The following is an 11,779-nucleotide window of genomic DNA, read 5'->3' as shown; positions in this document are numbered from 1 at the left end:
ATGTTTTTAAATTAATTGGCTTCTAATATTCTTAGATTGTTCTAATTTTAAATTTACTCGTCTCTCTGTAGTGCACAAGAACTAGAAAACCATCTTTACTAGCCATTGTGAGTCCCACTTTAATAAAGGTTTAACATCATATTTATATAAGTGATGCACATAGGTAAATCGAACATACTAAATTCGATTTATCACATTGTCCACATATATATATTTCGATTTATATTGCTAATGTATTCAAGTAATCGACCCTAATAGCTTCGATTTACTTGCCACTACGCTCCTCTCTTGATAAATCGAAGCTAGTTCATTCGATTTACATAGTTTTAATATAAATTTGGACATCTATATAGCATTTTTGCTTTTAGGACAATCATGTAATATTAAAGAGCAATTGATTTAGTGGTGTCAATTACCCTAATTTTCAAATTGAATTTTGAGAATAAAATAATATTTAAAATTTGTTATTGTTATAAATTCTGTGATTAGTTTGTTTAAAGTAGATACTTCGAGATTTTATTTTATGATATATTGGGTATGATTTTATTTTGATATTTTTTATTATATCATTAATGAATAATTTCTTTTCTAATCTTAAAGGCATTATACTTATAGAAGGAACGTACATATTAATATATAATTATGAGCTAAAAAATATTTATATATTATTAGTTTTTTTTTTTTTGTGAGCATAGGGTCAGAGACCCGAAAGAAAACCTAAAAGAAAAAAACAAAGATAAAATAGTATTCTCTTAATTTATAAGAGCCAACATGATCAAACAGTAAAATTTGGATAGTATCAGACAAGGTCATATCAAAGAGATGAAGACCATCAAGAAGTTCATGACTTTTCTTGGCTAGATGGTCAGCCATAAAATTGGCTTCACAAAACACATGTGTCCAAACAATATGGTTAATACGACCAACAAGAATTCTTATCTCTTTCAACAAAGTTACATGCGGGTGAAGGGGAGGGCAACCTTTTTTGATGAAATTAATTACAGTCCATGAATCCGATTCAATAATGAGGTTCATGAAACCATTCTGAGTTACAATATGTAAACCTTTTACAATACTCCATAACTCTGCATGCATGGCAGAACAATCTCCTAGACAGAAAGAAAAACTTTTGATATAATGTCTCAAATTATCACAAAAGACACCACCACACGTTACACTCCTTCTGTGGTTAAGGAAGGATCCATCAACAATGAGTTTGATAAACCCCTCAGAAAGGACATACAAGTGAATCAAGAAGCCACTAGCAGCAGGGGTTCTGTTACAGCAAAGAGTGGAAGATAGAGCTCCAATGATCTCCAGACTTCTAGGTTTGATAGAGGCTTCCCCAGTTGTAGGATTAGTGAGGTTCCCTTCAAAGACACGCTTGTTCCGAAAGTACCAGAGTGAGGAGATAGTCACACACAAAAAATCAATCAATCCCTGACAGGTTTTGTAGGAGTCAATCTTTTTTGTTTAAGCTAAAGAAATTACCAATACTACTTGAAGGTTTGATTTGGTTCCAAACAGCAACTGCAAAGGACTATCTCAGAAGATACAGATGGAGGATTCATCAGCATTATTGCACTTGACACACTGGGATCTAGGGTTAAATGCCTTCTTTTCCTCTCTAAATTGGTAAGAAAGGCATTGTCAACAGCCAGCCAAAGAAAGGATCTGATTCTCTCTGGTCATTTCTAGATCCAAACAAGATTAGAAACTCTGTCCTCTACATTATGAGGGGGTCTAACAGCATTATATGCCGATTTGAGGTTAAAACAACCGTCTTGAGATGGCTCCCAAGTAATATGGTTAGGTTCCTTTCACGATGATGGCGGGGCAAGAGCAGCAATTTTGTCCATCACTTGATTAGGGATGCAATCCTTCAACTCTCGAAGTCCCGTGATTCTAAAACAGTAAGGAACTTATTTAGGCTGATATCCAAATTCGCATTATTACTTACATGACCAAATTGACGGTCTAAGTTTCCTATCTTCGAAATCCAATTATGCTCCCGAAATCTAATACGAGATCCATCTCCAATTTGCCAAATCGAATTGTCCTTGACATTATTCCACGAAGAACAGATCCCTTTCCATAGATTGGAGTCACTCCTCTTCCTAGCAATAGTAGGAATAATGTCATCTCCACATCTATACTTAGCTCTCAACACCTTGGCCCAAAGCACGTCCTTCTTCTCAATAAATCCCTAACTGAGCTTCATCATGTAAGCATGGTTAATTCTCAAGCGTGACGAATCCCCATCCCACCATTTCTCTTAGGTTCACTAATAATCCTCCAGTTCATTAGATAGACTTTCTTATTCTGATTAGAATATCCCCAAACAAGGTTCCTATATTTACGATCAATAATATCACAGGTAGCATAGCGGTTTGCATAATATAAGAAGAAATAGAAGAAATGACAGATTTTACTAGGGTCTTTCTCCTTGCCAATGACAAGGATGACACTTTCCAGTTATTTAATCTCACGTTAAGCGTTGCTTTAATCTCTTTGTAAGTTGCCTTAGTGGCTCTGGAATGGAGGAGAAGGGCACCAAGATACTTCCCAAGATCCTCAGTTCTTGCTAATTGAAGTTCATCACTGATCTCAACTCTCAAGTTGTGGCCCACATTTTTAAAGAAGAAAATGTGGATTTTCTCTTTACTAACTTTCTGCCCAGAGCTACTACAAAAGGTCTTCAACACTTTGTTGATAATCACCACCTGATTGGTACTTGCCTCCACAAAGAGAATAAGATCATCCGCAAAACAAGGTGAGAAAGGAGAGGTGCTTCTTTATTGAGCGGGATAGGTTTTCAGAAACCATGATCGAAAGTGGCTTGGATCAAATGGGCAATCTCTCCATACACAGACGAAAAGATAAGAGGAGATAGGATCTCCTTGCTAAATGCCTCTAGAAGGGAGAAACTCATCTTGTATGTCACTATTCCAAAGAACTCTCATCCTAGAGGTAGAGATGCAGGAGTAAACAATATTAATAAAATGATCTGGAAGGTCGATGTCCTTGAGAGTGATCTTGATAAAATTCCACTTAAGCCTGTCATAAGCCTTCTCTAAGTCAATCTTGATAGCATCCAACCCTTAGCACCTTTCCTTAATCTCATAGAATGAATTACTTCCTGCGTAATAATTATGTTATCAGAGCTTTGTCGCCTAGGAACAAAACTACACTGATTGGGGCTAACAAGCTTATTCATCACTCTCCTTAAACGGTTAGCCAGGACTTTAGTGATCGCTTTATAAGAGACATTGCAAAATCTTATGGGGCGCATTTGCTTGAGGTTGGTAACTGGTTCAACTTTTGGAATAAGCATGATTAGGGTCTCATTAATATTTCTCACCTGAAGAAGGTCAGCCGAGATATTAGAAATGAGGTTGCAAAGATCCGATCCAACTTTGTCCCATTGATTCTGATAAAAAATAGCTTGTAACCCATTAATACCTGGGGCTTTGAGGCTGTCCGTATTGAAGATAGCATCCTTAACCTCCTCATGAGTTATAGAACCCCCAATCATAGTTAATTCATCAAAACTAAGATTAGGAAAAGAGTTACCAAGGATGTACTGTTGATCAGGTATATTGACATAAAAAAAAATTGGAATAGAAAGAAGTTTCCATATTCTCCAAAACTTGTCTGTTCGAAATCCAAACACCATTATCATCCTGAAAGGCCTCGATCTTGTTTCTCCTCCTTCTAACCATCGTTGTACCAAGGAAATATTTGGTATTTTTGTCTCCAAATTCAATCTATTTACACCGAGACTTTTGGAACCAAATAACTTCCTCTTGCTTGAGAATATCTTCATATTCTTTCTACATAGAGATCTGAAGATTCCAAAGGAAAGGATTGTTACAGAGATTCATTCTAGCTGTAATCCCATGTAGCATTCTAATGAGCTTGTTTTTCTTTTTATTAGTGAATATGAAGACATTTACATTCCAAGATTTGAGGAAATCTGTGAAATTGTTAATGTAATTAGTCCAAGAATCCTGTTTATTCCAACAGCTATTTACAACATCAATAAAATCAGGATGTTACAACCATGCAGCAAAGAATTGAAAAGGTCGTTTCCCTCTATTAACTGGAATAGTAGAATTCAAGTGCAAACAAAGAGGGAATGATCAGACTTAAACATGGGAAGATGTTTGATTTTAGAATTAGGAAGAGCCACTTGCCACTCCATATTACAAAGACATCTATCTAATCTTTCTATCAGATCCCCTCTCTTCTAGGTAAAGGGGCATCTAATATACCCAAGATCTAACAGACCAAAATCAAAGACACAAGCCAGGAATTCATTGCACGCACCCCTGCTATAATTTGAAATGCCCCCTAAACGTTCATGGTTATGTAAAATCACATTAAAATCACCCAGAAGACACCAAGGATGGTTAATCTCACTGCTAAGATCACGGATGTTGTCCCAAACGCTCTTTCTATTGATCCTTTGGGGGCTACCATAGACAGCAAACAAATACCAATGCCTTTCCAACTTATTAAGTCCCACAGGCACTGGATACCCCCAGATTGGCCACGAGCATCCACGATAAAGCTACTATCAAAATCCATATTCTCCCAAACAACTTCCCCCTAGCACCACTTATATGAGTTTACAATAAAATCGAAAGACCTGCATTATATTCTTTCCTCAGATATCTAATAAGGTTGGTAAATGACAAAAGGAATTTATTGTTGATCTAGATTTTCACAAAATAGAATCTCTTCATTGCTAGTATAGTCTAAATCAACAATCAACTCCCAATCAAATTTTAATTCAAAGATGTCACAATCCAAAGCAAATATAAACCGAGAGTATTTAACTCCCGGGTTGTCTTCCCTAGGAGTTGCAATGAAATGTACATATTATTGGCTCTGGGGATTTTGGGGTTTTTGATTATAAGAGGCAAGAAATGTAAATGACAATAAAATAAAGAGGCATGCAAGAAATTAAATGAAAGCAAGTAAAGAAATAAAAAAGGAATTAAATACTAAAAAGAGCTCTTGGTAGGAATTGGAGAACTAAGGATTCCTATCTTAGTTATGGACCACAAACATAGTAATTGTGTGGAATTAATCCCAATTAGTCAATCCTACATCGAGAATTAGTCAAAAGGGCATAATTGATCCCAATCTACAAGTCCTTACCAACTCTATTAATGGAAGGCTTAGTGTTAGTGGAAACCAAATCAATTAATAATCCTCACACAATGTGGAATGGACATCCACAACTCAATTTCACCCAATCACCCAATTTCCCAACCAAGAGTGTGAAAAACTAGGTAAAAACCCAACCAAGCATTTTGTCAAACACTTGGTGGGCATGAAAAGAAAGCATGATAAAATGACAAGAAATAATAAATGTTACAACTACTAAGCAAGGAAATTAAAAATAGCAACTCAATTAAGCAATAAGGGACATGAAACATAAATTGTATTAAATGTAAATTAAAATAACAAGAGTGTTCATAAATATAAAAAGCAAGAAAAATGAGAAATTGACAAAATAACATAAGGAAATTAAGACAATAAAATAAAGAAAGGTAGAAGAAACTATATGAAAAAAAGAATTAAAAGTAGAAATTACAAGGAAATTAAACTAAGAAACCCTAATTCTAAAGAGAATGGGGAGCTTCTCTCTCTAGAAAACAACCTACATAATGCTAAACTAACCCTAATTTCTCCCCCCTTCACATGGAATGAGGCCTCCTTTGATATAGCAAGAATCAGTTTCAAAGAGTCCCAAAACTGGGCTCTGGAGGCCCAGAAATCGCCCCCAGCGATTTGCATTAAGTGAGTCACGTACTGGGACTTGTGCGTACGCATAGGTGTGTGCGTACGCACACATGCTGATTTTCCTCCTATGCGTACACACAGAAGCTATGCATGGGCACACTTGCTGATTTCCATTCTGTGCGTGGGCACAGGTGCTGATTTTGACCCTTGTGCGTGGGCACAAAAGGTGTGCTTGGGCACAGGCTGAAATGCTTCTCTCCTTTGATTTCTTCATGTTTTCTCCCAATTCCATGCTTTTCTTCCACTCTTATCAAGCCATTCTATCCTATTACACCTGAAATCACTCATCAAAACTATCAAGGTATTGAATGGAATGAAAATGGGATAAAATTGATTAAATTAAGCACAAAATAGCATGTTTTCACAATTAAGCTCAATTTAGGGAGAAAACACAAAAGTATGCTATTTAGATAAATAAATGTAGGTTTATGTGATGAAATCCACTCAAATCAAACCAAAATATATCGTCAAATATGGATTCATCAATTCTCCCACACTTAAACAATAGCATGTCCTCATGCTAATCACAATCAAAGGAGAAGGATAAAGCGAGAAGCAATTTATTAAATGCACTACTTATATGCATGCAACTATACTAAATACTATCTATCTATATCTACACTATGGTTCCTATTGAGTTTGGCAAAAACAAACAAAAGAATCTCAATCAATCCAAAGTAAGTACTTAGGGCCAAGACAAGAAATCAATGCAATATAATCAATGTCCAAAGATTTGATTTGAAATTTTCAATTTTCATTTCAACAACTTGCAAGAAAATACAAGAGAGTAGAAGGAAACATAGAATTAAGTGATCGAACCACTCACCGGATGTGTATACACTCTAGTCGCTCAGTGTGTAGGGCTTAATCACTCAGTTCTCCTTTAATAATATTTTCTAGGATTTGCTAGTCATCTAATCAACTAATATTTGATGAATGAATACAAATATCAAGAGGTCTTTTGAGGGTTGTAATGGGGCTAGGATAAGGGTAGGATTAATATGGTTAAGTGGGCTAATAGATTGGATCTTTGATTAGCTCAAGTATCCCACCTAATCCTATATCATCCAATATATATACATAACAAAACAACCTAACTACCCATTTATCCTCTTTTTCTCATTCACTCATGCATCTTCTTTCCAATTCACACACATATACATCCTTTATTTACATTGTTATTTTCTTTTCTTTTTCTTTTTCTTTCTTTTTTTATAAACAAAGTATGTACACCAAATTTTTTTTCTCACTAAAAAGAGATGCATATGTTTTAATTAATAGATGCGTGAGTGTTTACCCATTTTCCCAAATTTTATCAATGAACACCCAAAGACAACTAACTACCAATGTTTTCCACAAATCCCCCCCCCCACACACACACTTGATTAACACACACACACTCAAACCCAAGCTAATCAAAGATACAATTTATGGACATAAATGGTTTTTCACTTAGGACAAAAGATGTGCTTAATATTAGAACAAAAAGGAAATTAAAAGGCTCAAAAATGATTACAAAAGATAGATGTAAGAGTTGGCCATATGCGTTAAGTGAGTTCAATTAAAAAAAATAGCCTCAATCATACTAAATGTATTCAAAACACCAAATATAGGACATAAAGATTCAAGCAATTCTAAGATCACAATCATAAAAGGAGTTTATCACACAAGAACAAAATTTATGGTTGAAAAATGTGCAACCATACAATTAAGGCTCAAATCTCACTAAGTGTTTTATTCAAGCTCTTTCTATGTTCTATAAGAAGATACTTCAAGCAAGGTCAACGCAAGTTTTCAAATCTAATCAATGAAACTCCCTAAAAGGAATTTCTTGAAAATTCTTTGTTGTTTTACCAAACTTATTTCCTATACTAGGCAACATGCAAATATTTACTAATATAAAACTATAAGTAAACTATGATATATACAAGTAAACTAAGCAAAATGCAATGAAATACCAACAAATATTCACAAAATAACATAACTACTAAAAACTAGAATTTAATGCAAAGTGTTGAGAAAAAAAATTTACGCCCCGAAATTGCGGATCCTCCCCCACACTTAAATGTTGCACGGTCCTCCGTACATGCACTCAATCTGGGGGTGAAGAGATATGAGGCTCCACCTTCAGCTGGTGGGTACTGGGGCTTGGGATGCTGTAGAAAACAAATAAACAAGAATTGAGGAAAAGTAAGATGTGTGTGGTATGATAGAAGACAATTTGTGTATTCTAAATGCGCATGGTTTAGAACACAACACATTGGTCAGTTAAAAACAGAAACCACACAATCAACAAAAAAAGCATGTATTCCTTAATTAAGTGGCCTAGGTTACAAGTGAAGAAAAACAAGAGATAGGACACAAACAAACCTAGATAGCCACAACTAAAGTGAATTGAATATATAAGTGGTGCACGGAATTGTGATCACACTTTTCACAACTCCGGTACAACTAACCAGCAAGTGCACTGGGTCGTCCAAGTAATAAAACCTTACGCGAGTAAGGGTCAATCCCACGGAGATTGCCGGCTTGAAGCAAGCTATGGTCATCCTGTAAATCTTAGTCAGACGGATTCAATTGGTTATGAGTTTTGATAATCGAAAGATAAATAAAACGTAAATTAAAATAAAGATACTTATGTAATTCATTGGTGAGAATTTCAGATAAGCGTTTGGAGATGCTTTGTTACTTCTGAACCTCTGTTTTTCTATTGTCTTCATCCAATCATGCGTGCTCCCTTCCATGGCAAGCTGTATGTTGGTGGATCACCGTTGTCAATGGTGACCATCCGTCCTCTCAGTGAAAATGGTCCAGGCACGACTTCTGTACGGCTAATCAACTGTCAGATCTCTCGTCTCGGATGAAGAATACCAGGCACAGCTACCACACGGCTAATCATCTGTCGGTTCTCACTTGTGTCGGAATAGGATCTCTCTATCCTTTTGCACACTGTCACTGCGTCCAACATTCGTGAGTTTGAAGCTCGTTTGTTCTAGCCTTTACCATGAAGGTTCTGATCTCTGTGAGTTCGACTGCTCTGTTGTCAGGAGATGCAAGTCAAAGTCACGAACTAGAGGCCTAAGAGATTATACACCAGCTGTCGTCCAATGACTACGTTGAACATCATATAGACCGCTTGTGGTTGTCAGGAACGCGGATCTTGGCTAAGCGAGTAATGAAGATAGTGGGTGATTGTCACGGGTCACCCCTTCATTCTGACTTAACTGAATTAAGAATGAGAGTATATCTTGGATAAGAGACATGCGTGAATTGAAAGAGAAACAATAGTACTTTCATTAATTTATGAAGAACAGAAGAGCTCCGCACCTTAATCTATGAGGTGTAGAAACTCCACCGTAGAAAATACATAAGAGAAAAATGTCTTGGCATGGCCGTGTGGCCAGCCTCCCAATGTGAAAAATGGCATAAGATACGAATATAATAGTAAAAAGTGTTATTTATACTAAACTAGTTACTAAGGATTACAGAAAATAAGTATCTAAGTGCAGATAGTGCAGAAATCCACTTTTGGGGCCCACTTGGTGTGTGCTTGGGCTGAGCATTGAGATTTATACGTGCATAGGCCTTTTCTAGAGTTAAACGCTAGTTTGGATGCCAGTTTGGGCGTTTAACTCCAGTTCTGGTGCCAGTTTCGGCGTTTTACGCCAAAAAGGTCTCTAACTGGCGTTGAACGTCAGTTTGGGCCATCAAATCTCGGGCAAAGTATAAACTATTATACATTGCTGGAAAGCCTAAGATGTTAGCTTTCCAGCCCAATTGAGAACATGCCAATTGGACTTCTATAGCTCTAGAAAAACGCGTTTGAGTGCAGGGAGGTCAGAATCCAGCAGCATCTGCAGTCCTTTCTCAGCCTCTGAATAAGATTTTTGCTCCGATCCCTCAATTTCATCCAAAAAATACCTGAAATTACAGAAAAACACACAAACTCATAGTAAAGTCCAAAAATGTATTTTTTGCATAAAAACTAATAAAAATATAATAAAAAGTAACTAAAACATACTAAAAACTACCTAAAAACAATACCAAAAAACGTATAAATTATCCGCTCATCATAACACCAAACTTAAATTGTTGCTTGTCCCCAAGCAACCAAAAACAAAATAAGATAAAAAGAAGAGAAAATACAATAAACTTCAAAAATATCAATGAAGATTAGTTTTAATTAGATGAACGGGACTAGTAGCTTTTTGCCTCTGAATAGTTTTGGCATCTCTCTATCCATTGGAGTTCAGAATTGTTGGCCTCCTTAGGAACTCAGAAATACCGATAATGTTATTGATTTTCCTAGTTAAGTTCTTTTTTATTCTTGAACACAGCTACTTTATGAGTCTTGGCGGTGACCCTTAGCATTTTGTTTTCCAGTATTACCACCGGATACATAAATGCCACGGACATATAACTGGGTGAACCTTTTCAGATTGTGACTCAGCTTTGCTAGAGTCCCCAGTTAGAGGTGCCCAGAGTTCTTAAGCACACTCTTTTGCTTTGGATCACGACTTTTACCACTCAGTCCCAAACTTTTCACTTGGACCTTCATGACACAAGCACATGGTTAGGGACAGCTTGATTTAGCCGCTTAGGCCAGGATTTTATTCCTTTGAGCCCTCCTATCTATTGATGCTCAAAGCCTTGGATCCAATTTACCCCTGCCTTTTAGTTTAAAGATTTATTGGCTTTTTGCTCTTGCCTTTTGGTTTAAAGAGCTATTGGCTTTTTCTGCTTGCTTTTTCTTTTTCTCTCTCTTTTTTTTTGCAAGCTTTTTTTTCACTGCTTTTTCTTGCTTCAAGAATCAATTTTATGATTTTTCATATTACTGATAACATGTCTCTTTTTTCATTATTCTTTCAAGAGCCAACTTTTCTTAATTCCAACTTCAAACATGCACTGTTTATGCATACATTCAGAAAACAGAAAGTATTTTCACTACATCAAAATAATTAAACTAATTTCAAGATAAAATTTGAAATTCATATACTTTTTGTTCTTTTTCAAATAAAAGCATTTTTTCATTTAAAAGAGGTGAGTGATTCATGGAATTATTCATAGCTTTAAGACATAGACACTAGACACTAATGATCATGTAATAAAGACACAAACATAGACAAAACATAAAGCATAGAAACAAAAAACAGAAAAATAAGAACAAGAAAATTAAAGAACGGGTCCACCTTAGTGACGGCGGCTAGTTCTTCCTCTTGAAGATCCTATGGAGTGCTTGAGCTCCTCAATATCTCTTCCTTGCCTTTGTTGCTCTTCCCTCATGGCTCTTTTTGGTCCTCTCTAATTTCATGGAGGATAATGGAGTGCTCTTGGTGCTCCATCCTTAGTTGCTCCATGTTGAAACTCAAATCTCCTAAAGAGGTGTTGAGTTGCTCCCAATAGCTTTGTGGAGGAAAGTGTATCCCTTGAGGCATCTCAGGAGTTTCTTGATGAGGAATTTCCTCATGCATGCTCTTGTTGAGGTCCATGAGCGGGCTCTCTTGTTTGCTCCATCCTCTTTTTAGTGATGGCCTTGTCCTCTTCAATGAGGATATCTTCCTCTATGACAATTCCGGCTGAATTGCATAGGTGACAAATGAGATGAGGAAAGGCTAACCTTGCTAAAGTGGAGGGCTTGTCAGCCACCTTGTATAGTTCTAGAGGTATAATCTCATGAACTTCCACTTTCTCTCCAATAATGATACTATGGATCATGATAGCCTGATCCACAGTTACTTCGGACCAGTTGTTAGTAGGAATGATAGAGAGTTGGATGAACTCCAATCATCCTCTAGCCACGGGTTTGAGGTCATGCCTTCTCAATTGAACTGGCTTGCTTTTTGAGTCTCTCTTCCATTATACTCCTTTCACACAAATGTCTGTGAGGACTTGGTCCAACCTTTGATCAAAGTTGACCCTTCTAGTGAAAGGATAAGGATCTCCTTGCATCATTGGCAAGTTGAAT

The sequence above is a fragment of the Arachis hypogaea genome, chromosome 15 (assembly GCF_003086295.3).
Source record: "Arachis hypogaea cultivar Tifrunner chromosome 15, arahy.Tifrunner.gnm2.J5K5, whole genome shotgun sequence".
NCBI lineage: Eukaryota > Viridiplantae > Streptophyta > Magnoliopsida > Fabales > Fabaceae > Arachis > Arachis hypogaea.
The sequence above is the reverse complement of the archived record's forward strand: the minus strand, read 5'-3'. Positions refer to the sequence as shown.